Source organism: Salvelinus sp. IW2-2015, unplaced genomic scaffold, assembly GCF_002910315.2.
Source record: "Salvelinus sp. IW2-2015 unplaced genomic scaffold, ASM291031v2 Un_scaffold992, whole genome shotgun sequence".
In the NCBI taxonomy this organism is placed as follows: Eukaryota; Metazoa; Chordata; class Actinopteri; order Salmoniformes; family Salmonidae; genus Salvelinus; species Salvelinus sp. IW2-2015.
The window spans coordinates 504,403-518,038 of NW_019942676.1; the positions used below are offsets into that span (position 1 = coordinate 504,403).

Here is a 13,636-nt window from a genome sequence, read left to right on the forward strand (position 1 = left end):
GTGGGGTGCAGCTTGACCATGGGTGAGGTAGTGTGAGTGTGTGGTGGAGCAGTCTTTATAGTGTGGGAGTTTGGCTTGGGTGGGTCTTTACCAGTGGTGGTAGTGGTGATGTGTAAGGCGTGGGTGAGGTTTAAAGTATGTGAAGGATAGTGTGACGTTGTGGTTGTGGTGCGAGTCTTACTAGTGTGAGGTAGTGGTGAGTGTGGGTTGGTGCGGTCTTAACCAGTGTGATAGTGTGAAGTTGGCTGTGGTGACTTTACCCCAGAGGTGTGGAGGTATGGTGAGTGTGGCTGGCGGTGAGTCTTACCAGGTGTGAGTGGTAGCTGGTGGTGGAGCAGGGCGCAGCTCTCCGTCCTGAGCGTTGAGTGAAGACGAGTAGAGGCAAAGCGACGTCAGGGGGATGACAGCACGGACGAGATGTCTGGGCTGGTGACGAGAAGGGGGGGGAAAGGGGACAGGTCAGGTGGATGTGGTGGAGGTGTGAATGACACTGAATACAGTGGGGGTCAGTATGATGCGGGTGGGTACTTTGGCTATAGCTATCAGTTGTGGGACTGATTGGTGATAGAGAGCGTTTGTGGAATTATCAAATGGCAGTTAAGGAGTTATAACCTTGATGAGACGAGTGTATGGGATCAAGTCTATAATGTGGTGAATTGCAGTTTAGGTAGAGATTCGAGAGTGTCCCCACAGAGTGACGTAACTTACTACGAACAAAAGCGCATAGATTTACAGGCACTCCGATGCCGGAACGGGCTAGAAGACTGAGAGTCTGCGGTTTAGGAGCGGGACACTATGGGATGGTAGTTTATACAAGAGAGGCTGCGCTATGGCCTCTAGGACGAACATTCCACAAGTAGGAACTATTTGCAATAGAGTTTGGTAGTTAGGATTTTGAGTCTTACTGTAACTAGCTCGTGAGCTGCGTCGGATGTTGGGAGTAGGTGATTTGAAATTATTGAGGACTACAAAGGAAGAAACGAGGAGGAGCTTGTCATGAGCGAAAACCTAACAGTCGACGGATGGGTGAATTCATTTTATGGGCTCTCTTACGAGGCGCAAGTCACATGAAGCAATGCAATAGGTAGCAAGCTGGTTTGGGGGAACTGGTGTGAAAATACGCTCTGGTAGCCGAAGTGTGAGCAAGACTTTAAAACGGTTCCAAGTTCACAAATGGCCGGGGGAGCCAGACGGTTTCTCCGTAGGAGGTGTAGTAATCCAGCTGGAAATGTGGTGGACGCGAACTGCAATGGTGCTTCACTGTACTGGTTGTTCTAACGACGATCTTTGACCAGGAGTCTGTAAGATGTAATTCTGTTTGTTGAGCAGACCTATAGTCCTCTGTGCCAAGGGAGTGAGGGTAACATGCGTAAAATGAGTTTACGATGGGCTGGTAAGGCGATGGCACGTGAGTAGCATGGAAGTGCGTTTGAAAGGCCTGATCAATGGCTCACGTCAAAGCATCCCTCTCTGGATGACCTAGGACCACTCCAATTCGGCTGGAGGCCAGAAGTGTCAAGCAGATGAACGGCATGTTCAATACGACTCACATCTGTCTTCCCCTGGATCAAAGAGGGAACTAAGTGAGGAATCTGTTTTGCATTGGACTAAGGTCAGGCAGGTTCAACATCATGGGTAGCGCATGAAGTCTGCATCATGGCAGCTAAGGACTGGACTGAAACGGTCCTCTGCAACTGGGATGGCGCTGTGATCTTCTGGATGGGCGCCCAGGTTTGGTAAGGGTAGGCACAATCGACGTCTGCACTCCTGATCTCAGAGGGGGGCCCTACGGGTGTGTACTTGGTGTATCTCTTGTACTATGTTCAATCCACCTAGCGTGGCAAACAGCGACTCCCAGACACCATCTTAAGTTTGGCTGACTGATTCACAGACAACGAGAGCGAGACAGCCTAGTAGGGGAGGAGGTCAGAACTGGTCTATGTGTGGTGCAGGTAAACAACGTCTTCTAATTGGTTGAGCAGAGACAGAGGAGCTGATGGGGACTGAAAGGAAAAGGCGGGCGAACAGGCCATTAACATCGGACGGGGGTGTATGGGAAGCCGGGTTCGCGAGTTTCAAGTCTTGGTGTCTCTCAAGAATTCTACAGCTGCAGTCATTCGGAGCATGAGAGTCTGGACGGTTGGGATCACCAAGCTGGGTAGATGGTATCTGTCTGTGCATCTGAATGTAATGGCTACAGAGGGTAGTGATAAGGTACTACTGGGGCATGCTTCTCTGCGATCGTAGGAACTATAGATAGCGCCGGGTGTCAGAGGAAAGCGGCGCTAAAAGCAAGTCATAGACTTGCTTCTTGCTAACGATGTGTAACGGAGGCGCCTAGTCTAGATAAAAGGCTCCTTATAGGCTTCTCTCGCAAGGCATAGAATGCCTGAACAAATTGAATCGAAGATGGGCATGGACTAGATTCATTGCATCCCCGATGTAGTGTGTTGTGTACACTGGCATGGCTACTCGATTGTTTTATTATCCATATGCATAGTGGAATCGTGTGTTCACGCCAACTTACAAGTATTTTATTCATGCCGGTGCCTCACTACTTTTACGCTCCTCAGGAATGGGCTGGTACGTGGGTGACTGTTTGTGTATTGTAGTCCTCTTATTGTTTTTGTATTGTGTGTACTGGGTGTTAAGTATTTTATTGTTGTTGGTTGGAACGAGCGCTGTTATATTGGGATCTAAAGGATGTAGTGTTTCTTTTAACTGATTGCTTTGGTGACTATGTTCGAGATGTGAATGGCGAGGGTCTGTTGTTAGAAGTGGGAGTTGGTTTAAGGTGAGGTCAAGAGTTGAGTCGATGGTGTGGAAGAAGGTGCTAAACCAGGGCGTTTGGTAGGTTTAAAGGTGGGTATTTCCAGGCTGGAAGTGATTGGCAGAACTCGTCGTTCGAGGAATGTTAAGAGGTAGGCCGTTCGAGCGTTTGAATCTGAGAGTTGTGAGAGGGATTGAAAGGAACAATCTGTCCGGATAAGATAATATCTGCGGCGATGAGGAAGCGCGGGAATATGTGTGTTATGGTATGGAGAGTTCAGATTCGAGTGGTGATAGAGCAGACAGGCGACTACTGTGGGTATAGGTGCTAGATCACCTGTTACTGCCTACACACTTCTCCTGCAATTGTGGGAAATAGACAAGTAACATCTGAAGTCACTCAATGACGGTTAACAAGCTAAATACTTAAACAGGATAAAGCGGAGTAGGAGGCGCGTACATGCGTGTGTTGTGAGATCAGGTCGTACGGAAGCGAGAGTGTGACTAGAGAACGTGAGGGAACAATGTTGAGGTGAGATGAGCGACTGAAATGTGAAGGGTGGTAGGTTGGGTAGAGGGCTAAAATGTCTACGAGGGGGTGTTGGTGCTATGACTAGGAGTATCGCCTAGGATCAAGGACTTTGTGGGATTGAGTGAAGTTGGTAATGGGTCCTAGAGATAGGGCGGAGGTGAATGGTATGTATGGTTGGGGACCGGGATAATATTAGGCAGATGGTGTTCGAGCTTGAGCGATGGTCTGGTTGTTGTTAAGTTCACGCCACTTGTGTTGTGATGAGTGCAGGAATTTCAGACGTGGCTGCGGGTGGGGCTTGACATTACGAGGTAAGAGGTCTGCCATGTCGAAGGACGTATGTCGGAATAAGTGACCATGAGCGATTAGCGTGCATAGAAGGGTGAGTGGGCATTCCAAGAAGGCCAGTACAGGTGGTCGGTACGAGGGCATACGGACTCTAGGCTGGGCCGTCACGAGTGGTTGTGGCGGAGTATGAAGCGGAAGAGAGAGTGGATGGTAGCATGGGCTATTGATCTATAACTGAGACGCGGAGGTCCTAGATCGTGTGCACGTGTTTATCGTGGTATAGGTAGAAGTTCAGAGTGGCTTGTGACGGGAGCCGACAGCGTGAGGGAAGAGAAGGCGAGAGTCATCTATAATGTAGCGTGGCGATATAGCTGGTCGGTGCAAGAGTTAAGGGTGGAGACCGTGAAGGAGTGAGTTGAGGATAGGCATGTGATATCAACCGTTGTATTGAGCGGCGTACATAGTCGGGAGATAGTGGGAAGTGGGGCGCGGGTGACAGGCAGAGGGGCTCTTGCACCGCGATGACAAAGTGGGATGAAACCCTAGCCGAGGGAGAGGGTGCTCAGAACGGAGCACTGAGAGAGAGAAGGCTGGAAATGCTTCTAACGGGCTGAGGCCATTTGGGAGGGCTATAGTCGACAACACTGGTGACCGATGGGTGGACAGAGTGGGGAGCCAGCGTGTTAACGGTTCTTCGGGAGCACGAAGCTGGTTTGGCTGGGGAAGTAGTAGCTTTGGATAATGTGGTCCTGAGAGAGTTGCGTTGTGAGGTGCCGATAATGGGGTGATAGGAGTGACCTTAGAAGGTTTGTACGAGGCATCGGTGGGTTGAGGGAGACGCAGCGGGGGATGGGGGTCTATGGACGGAGGGTTGGATCGAGGAGTGTGTTATTTCAGGGGGAGGTAGGAGTCGTGCGTGGGATGGCATTAGCAGTTGGATCTATTCCGACTAGACAGTGGTGTTAGAGGAGTCTGGGGGAAGAGTAGGTGGGTTTGGACGGAGGAGGCGGTCTGATATGATCCCAATCGGTTGTTTTGTCAAGGCTCAAGCATATCGGGTGCGCAGGGTTCTATCTGGCTAATGAATCGCGAGCAAGCGGTGGTGTGGTTGCAGGTAGCTCAGTAATATAACGTATCGCTCGCGGGGTATAGGGATAAAGGGGCATATTAGTAAGCCATTGAAATGCTTTGAAATTGTGGGTTCTTGTATCACATCACCATCGATCCAGACACTGAACCCACAGATGATGCATCTCTATTGGCACTTACACTGCCCCCACACCAGGAAAAATTAATGCCTATATAAGAATGATGTTTAATGACTAAGCTCAGCAATCACAGCATCGGTCCAATGATACAATAATCCCAAGCTCAGGACGTGGACTGAACACTCCCTCTGTAACTGGATCCCAGACTTCTGACAGGGCCGCCCAGGCGGTGAGGTAGGCAACAACACATCCGCCCACGTGATAGGACTGATCACCGGAAACTATGAGAAAGCTATAGGGAGGAGGTAAAGACTGGCAGGTGTGGTGCAGGGGCAACAACCTTTCACTCAAAGTCAGCGACACAAAGGAGCTGATCGTGGACTAAAGGATATGCAGGGGCGAGCAGCGGCCCCATCCATATCAATGGGGCTGTCGTGTAGCGGTCGTCAAGAGCTTTCAACTCCTCTCAGTGTCCACATCACTATGAATTAACATGGTACAACACCCACACAGTTTGAAGAGGGCACAACATTGCCTCTTCCCATCAGGAGGTGAAAAGATTTGGCATGGGCTGAAATCCTCAAAAAGTTCAACAGTTCCCTTTGAAAACATCTTGACTGGCTGCATCCGCTTGGGTACGGCAACTTGCGAGGCGCCCGACGGCGATAGCACGCTACAGGAGGGGTGGTGAGTACGGCCAGTACATCACTGGGGGCCGGAGCTCCGCCATCATGACTCTCTATACTAGAGGGCGGAGTCAGAGAGACTAGACACCAAAGGCATAGATGTTCCTCTGTTTTACTTGCTAAAGCTTCTAACCCCAAGCACAAGACTGTCTAAACAGAGCTGCTAAATAGCTATTCAATGGATACCCGGTATACGTCGTGAGACCCTTTTAATAACAAAATCTCACAAAACACTGGGAGTCTACCAAAACTCACACATATTACACTGACGGCAACACACACACTAATGCCCACACAATAGACATCAGCTATCAAGATTCTGAAGCAGCAACACACCACTTTTCACATACACTGCTGCTGACTTGTCTATTATCTATCTGTTGCCTGCGTCACTTTACCCGGTTACCGCTATATGTAAAGTATAGTAATTACCTCGTACGGTTCACATCGACTCGGTACTGGTACTCCTGTATATACAGTTGAAGTCGAGAGTTTACAGCACTTCGTGTGTTGGAGTCAGCAAACTCTTTTTATTCAACCCATCACAAATTTGTTGTTAAACTATGTTTGTGGCAAGTCGGTCAGATCATCTACTTTTGTGCATGACACAAGTAATTTTTCCAGACGATTATGTTCACTTGTAATTAACTGTATCACAATTCGGGTGGGTCAGAAGTTTACATACACTAAGTTGACGTGTAATCGGATTTCGTCTGAGGAGAAGGGGGTAGACCAAGGTGCGAGCGTCGTACTTGTTCATGATTTAATACAGTTGAAACATGAGAATAAAATAACAAGCGGGAACAAGAAAAGTTTGTCTGGTGCAGAACAAGTACGAAAACAGAAAACTACCCACAAAACCATGTTGGGCAAGAGCTGACCTAAGTATGGTTCAATCAGAGACAACGATAGACCGCTGCTCTGATTGAGAACAGACAACAGAACAAAACAAAACATAGAATTCCGCCACCAACTCATCGCCTGACCAAACAAAAATACGCGACATAAAAGGATTAAGGTCAGGGTCAGACTGCTTTAAATCAGCTTTGGGAAATCCAGAAATGATGTCATGGCTTTAGAAGTTTCTGATAGGCAATTGACATCATTTGGGAGGTGTACCTCGGGTGTATTTCAAGGCCTACTTTTAACTCAGTGCTTTTTGCTTGACATCATGGGAAATCAAAAAGAAATCAGCCAAGACCTTTGTGTAGAGCCTCACAAGTCTGGTTCATCGTTGGGAGCTATTTAACACCTGAAGGTAGGCACACGTTCAGTACCTGTACAAACAATAGTACGCAGGTATAGACACCATGGGACCACGCAGCCGTCATACGCGCTCAGGAAGGAGACGCGTTCTGTCTCCTAAAGATGAACGTACTTGGCTGCGAAAAGTGCAATCAGTCCCAGAACAACAGCAAACGACCTTGTGAAGATACTGGAGGAAAAGGGTAAAAAGTACTCTTTATCCACAAGTAAAACGAGTCCTAAATAATCGACATAACCTGAAAGGGTGTCAGCAAGGAAGAAGCCACTGCTCCAAACCGCCATAAGAAAGCCAGACTACCGTTTTGCTACTGCACATGGGGAAAAGATCGTACTTTTGGGAGAAATGTCTTTCTGGTCTGATGAAACAAAATAAGGTAACTGTTTGCCATAATGCATCGTTTGTTGGAGAAGAAAAGGCGGGGAGGCTTGCAGAGCCGAAGAACACTATCCCAATGCGTGAAGCACAGGGGTGGCAGCATCATGTTGTGGGGGTGCTTCTGCTGCAGGAGGGACTGGTGCACTTCACAAATAGATGGATGATGAGGTCTGGAAAATTATCGGATAATATTGAAGCAACATCTCAAGACATCAGTCAGGAAGTTAAAGCTTGGTCCGAAATGGGTCTTCCAAATGGACATATGACCCCAGGCATACTTCATAAGTTGTGGCAAATTGCTCAAGGACAACAAGGTCAGGTATTGGAGTGGCCACCACAAAGCCTGACCTCAATCTTATTCTGAAAATTTGTGGGCAGAACTGAAAAGCAGTTACACCAGCTCTGTCAAGAGGAATGGGCCAAATTCACCAACTATTGTGGGAAATTTGTGGAAGGCTACCCGAACGTTTGACACAAGTTAACATTAAGGCATGCTACACAAATACTCATTGAGTGTATGTAAATTCTGACTCACTGGGAATGTGATGAAAGGAAATAAAGTGAAATAATCATCTCTCTTCTGTTATTCTGACATTTCACATTCTTAAAATAAAGTGTTGATCCTAACTGCACCTAAACAGGGAATTTTTTACTGGGATTAAATGTCAGGAATTGTGAAAACTGGAGTTGAATGTATTTGGCTAGAGGTGTATGTAAATCCGGCTTACATCGTTGATATATGTATATATATCAGGTGGGGCAAAAGAGTATTTAGGTTCAGCCACAATTGGTGCAAGTTCTCAACTTAAGAGGTAGAAGGCCTGTAATTTTATCATCATAGTGTACACTTCAACTATGACAGATAATGAGGGAGTTATCAGTGGTCTTGTATGTCTTCCATTTCCTGAATATGTGCGTCCAGATTGATTTCTTCAAACCAAGCTGCTTACCTTTGCAGATTCATCTTCCCAGCCTGGGTTGCGGTTTTGATTTTGTGTTTCTGTGTCTTTGAACAGTTTTGGTCTTGGCCTTAGTGGAGTTTGGAGTGGACTGTTTGAGGTTGTGTGGACAGTTGTCTTTATACTGATAAAAGAGTTCAAACAGGTGCATTATACAGGTAACGAGTGGGAGGACATAGGAGCATCTTAAAGAAGAAGTTACAGGTCTGTGATAGAGCCAGAAATTTTGCGTTGTTTGTGAGGTGGACCAATACTGCTTGTATGAGGTGTTTCCAGTGATCATGTTTGCAACTAGTCAGTGTTAAAGTGCTAGCACAGATGTGTTGCGTGGTGTATATGACTGGGATTTGTGATATTAGCTGATGGGTGATGTTGCAGGTTCAGGAATAACTCATTTTTATTGTTGCCTGAGGTCATAAGTGTGTTTAGAGAAAGTTGGTGACGACTATGTGGATGGGTAAACATGTAAAGCCTCTCTCTGTATCTGTTGATGTAAGTTTTGGAGTAGATCCGATTGACGGAATTGGTTGGCTGACTGCAAAAGTACTGATTTAGTGTCCTGACCACGTGTCGATAGTAGTATAAGTAAGAGAACTCCGAGTATGAGGGTTTGCCGTATGCTGAGAACGTGAGAGTGAATGTGTGGATGAGAAAACATCTGTGTGTTCGGGCGAGTAGAAGGTGACGTCGCACTCCAAATCATACAAGGTTTAATAATTCCCAAGCGGTCTGAGAGTGCGAAAATATGCATCGATTAAATTGAAATCCTATGTCGAGAGAGGAATACAAAGGAAGGTTATAGTATAAATAATAAAGGAATTGAGGTGTCCAGTTGTGTTTAAATTTTATATAGATGCTTGGCACTTTTTACAGATTGGTAACGTATGTTACAGGGGTAGACTTAGTGCAGTCATTGCAAGAGTATGACTGGGACCCCACACAGAAGCCAGGCTATGTCTAATTAGAAGATGGCTTGATTAGGAATCGTTTGAGCTCTGGCTAAACAAGGCTGCTAAATAGCTAATCAAATGGATACCCGGGTATACCTGCATTGACCCTTTTAATAACAAAATCTCACAAACACTGGAGTCTACCCAAACACTCACACATACTTACACTGACACCCCAACACACACACTACATATGCTCACACACATAACATGCAAGCATACAAGCATTCTGACGCCACACACACACACTTTCACATACACTGCTGCTACTGTCTATTATCTATCCTGTTGCCTCGTCACTTTACCCGTTACCTATATGTACAAAGCTACCTCAATTACCTCGTACCCCTGCACATCGACTCGGTACTGGTACTCCCTGTATATACAGTTGAAGTCGGAAGTTTACAAGCACTTCGGTTGGAGTCAGCAAAACTCTTTTTTCAACCACTCCACAAATTTGTTGTTAATAAACTATAGTTTTGGCAAGTCGGTCAGGACATCTACTTTGTGCATGACACAAGTAATTTTTCCAGACAGATTATTTCACTTGTAATTAACTGTATCACAATTCCGGTGGGTCAGAAGTTTACATACACTAAGTTGACTGTGTAACGATGTTCGTCTGAGGAAGAAGGAGTAGACCAAGGTGCAGCYTCGTACGTGTTCATGATATTTAATACAGCTGAACACTAGAACAAAAAATAACAAAGCGGAACAAACGAAACAGTTCTGTCTGGTGCAGACACACAAAACAGAAAACTACCCACAAAACCCATGTGGGCAAGAGCTACCTAAGTATGGTTCTCAATCAGAGACAACGATAGACAGCTGCCTCTGATTGAGAACCACACCACCAAACAAAGAAACACAAAACATAGAATGCCCACCCCAACTCACGCCCTGACCAAACCAAAATAGCGACATAAAAAGGATCTAAGGTCAGGGCAGACTGCCTTTAAACAGCTTGGGAAAATCCAGAAAATGATGTCATGGCTTTAGAAGTTTCTGATAGGCTAATTGACATCATTTGGAGGTGTACCTCGGGATGTATTTCAAGGCCTACCTTRAAACTCAGTGCCTTTTTGCTTGACATCATGGGAAAATCAAAAGAAATCAGCCAAGACCTTTGTAGACCTCCACAAGTCTGGTTCATCCTTGGGAGCTATTTCCAAACACCTGAAGGTACCACGTTCATCTGTACAAACAATAGTACGCAGGTATAAACACCATGGGACCACGCAGCCGTCATACCGCTCAGGAAGGAGACGCGTTCTGTCTCCTAAAGATGAACGTACTTTGGTGCGAAAAGTGCAAATCAGTCCCAGAACAACAGCAAACGACCTTGTGAAGATACTGGAGGAAAAGGGTACAAAAGTATCTATATCCACAGTAAAACGAGTCCTATAAATCGACATAACCTGAAAGGCCGCTCAGCAAGGAAGAAGCCACTGCTCCAAAACCGCCATAAAAAAGCCAGACTACGTTTTGCTACTGCACATGGGGACAAAGATCGTACTTTTGGGAGAAATGTCCTCTGGTCTGATGAAACAAAAATAGAACTGTTTGGCCATAATGACCATCGTTATGTTTGGAGGAAAAAGGGGGAGGCTTGCAAGCCGAAGAACACTATCCCAATCGTGAAGCACAGGGGTGGCAGCATCATGTTGTGGGGGTGCTTTGCTGCAGGAGGGACTGGTGCACTTCACAAAATAGATGGCATCATGAGTCRGGAAAATTATCTGGATATATTGAAGCAACATCTCAAGACATCAGTCAGGAAGTTAAAGCTTGGTCGCAAATGGGTCTTCCAAATGGACAATGACCCCAGGCATACTTCATAAGTTGTGGCAAAATTGCTCAAGGACAACAAAGTCAAGGTATTGGAGTGGCCACCACAAAGCCCTGACCTCAATCTTATTGAAAATTTGTGGGCAGAACTGAAAAAGCAGTTACACCAGCTCTGTCAAGAGGAATGGGCCAAAATTCACCCAACTTATTGTGGGAAATTTGTGGAAGGCTACCCGAAACGTTTGACACAAGTTAAACAATTAAGGCAATGCTACCAAATACTCATTGAGTGTATGTAAACTTCTGACTCACTGGGAATGTGATGAAAGAAATAAAAGCTGAAATAAATCATTCTCTCTTCTGTTATTCTGACATTTCACATTCTTAAAATAAAGTGTTGATCCTAACTGACCTAAAACAGGGAATTTTTACTGGGATTAAATGTCAGGAATTGTGAAAAACTGAGTTGAAATGTATTTGGCTAAGGTGTATGTAAACCTCCGACTACAACTGTATATATGTATATATACAGTGGGGCAAAAAAGTATTTAGGTCAGCCACCAATTGTGCAAGTTCTCACACTTAAAAAGATGAGAGGCCTGTAATTTATCATCATAGGTACACTTCAACTATGACAGATAAAATGAGGGAGATTATCAGTGGTCTTGTATGTCTTCCATTTCCTAATAATTGCTCCCACAGTTGATTTCTTCAAACCAAGCTGCTTACCTATTGCAGATTCCATCTTCCCAGCCTGGTGCAGGTCTATAATTTTGTTTCTGGTGTCCTTTGACAGCTCTTTGGTCTTGGCCHTAGTGGAGTTTGGAGTGTGACTGTTTGAGGTTGTGGACAGGTGTCTTTTATACTGATAACAAGTTCAAACAGGTGCCATTAATACAGGTAACGAGTGGAGGACATAGGAGCATCTTAAAGAAGAAGTTACAGGTCTGTGAGAGCCAGAAATCTTGCTTGTTTGTAGGTGACCAAATACTTATTTTCCACCATAATTTGCAAATAAATTCATTAAAAATCCTACAATGTGATTTTCTGGATTTTCTTTTCTCATTTTGTCTGTCATAGTTGAAGTGTACCTATGATGAAAATTACAAGCCTCTCTCATCTTTTTAAGTGTGAGAACTTGCACAATTGGTGGCTGACTAAATACTTTTTTCCCCCACTGTATATATATAGAAAACCAGTATGAGGGTTTGCCGTCATGCTAGAATGAAAGAATGTGTGGAAGAGAAAACATCTGTAGAGTTCAAAAAGTACTCGCACTCAAATCATAAAAAGGAATAATCCAAGGAGGCTGAGATGCAAAAATAACATCATTAATTGAATCCATGCTCGAAAGAATACAAAAAGTAAAAGGTGCTATATAAAAATAAAAAAGGAATGGAGCGTTCCATTTTTTAAATTTTATATAGCATCTTGCACTTTCACACAGATTGTAACGATGTACAGTAGCTATGCAGTCATTCAGAGATACTGGACACAGAAACCAGGCTAACCTTCCTAAGAATGCTGACTAAATCAGTTTGAGCTCTACAACTAACCACAATACCAATGATATTTTTCTGTACTAAAATTCTAAATACTGTACCACATGGCAGTTACTGTATGTACATATTGTGGCTTAATTCCTTTTCCTCATTTAACTGGAAGATGTAAATATTGTGTTTTTTGTTGTTCCTGGAGGCTGTTGCTATAGTGATAACCAAAAGATACCCGTGTTGTTATTTTTACTCGTTATTGTTATTCATTATTCACTGTGTATTTATTCCGTGTGTCACTATTTCTATTGTTACCTTTAACTCTGCATTGTTGGAAAAGGACCCGTAAGGAAACATTTCACTGTTAGTCTACACCTGTTGATTTGATTTGTCTGAGTCTGGTACCTGTAGATGGACTTCTCCTTTGCAGAAACTGCAGCAGAGACCCCAGGCAGTTCACTGACACACTGAGCAACGGCTCCTGCTTCTGGAAGAGGCGGAGGACAGAAAGACATTTAGCCAGCTGGAGGGATGAATAGAAGAGAGAGAAGATATTAAGCCAAACAGAGGGATGGAGAAAAGAGAGAGAACCAGATAGAACGAGAGAACGAGAGAGTGAAGGATTATTTAATAATGCATTACCTCCCACTCCACAGCCGCCCCTACTGAGGCAGTGACTAGTGATTAGTGTCCCAAAATAGTGAAGTAGGGCAGATGGCTATAGAGAGGAGGTCCACAGAGAGTTCCAGTCTAATCCTGGAAGCCAGTGCAGACTCACATCCTCGGCTTAGCGCACCACAGCGCAGTGGACCGAGCAGCAGCTACGCTCTACAGAGCAGCCACTGATATGGAACTACTGCCCTGACTGATACAGGGTGGTATTATTCAACACCAAATTGGTTATATAGGAAGAGGGACACATTAAGCGCATTGTTCACTATACATACACAGCATAGACTAAACGATGCTATAGAGACAGCGGGAGAGACAGGAGGAGTTGAAGACGCTTCATGTAGAGTTACCGTGAGCTCTGACCCAGTCATTAAGTGATGACAGTAATGATACGCAGTATTTATGAACTGCGTTTATGCCCATAACCCTGCCATTAACACCAGTGTACTATACATAGACTAGAAAAGGCTGAAAGAGAGAGAAAGAGAGACAGAGAAACAGAGGGTAGAAAGGAAGGACACATTTGAGTGCTTTACCACATCAGCCTTGTGTTCTATCAGGGATGCTTGTCGAACAACAATGAAAACAATGAATCAATGGAAAATGTAGGAATAACAACAGTATGGGGAAGAACTATGTAGTGTTAACA

The 13,636-nt window shown here is 45.0% G+C and overlaps 1 pseudogene; it reads right to left on the reverse strand.

Moving 5' to 3' along the window:
- LOC112069363 (meiosis inhibitor protein 1-like) overlaps positions 1-13,636 on the reverse strand; it is a 42,348-nt pseudogene that overhangs the window by 6,018 nt on the left and 22,694 nt on the right.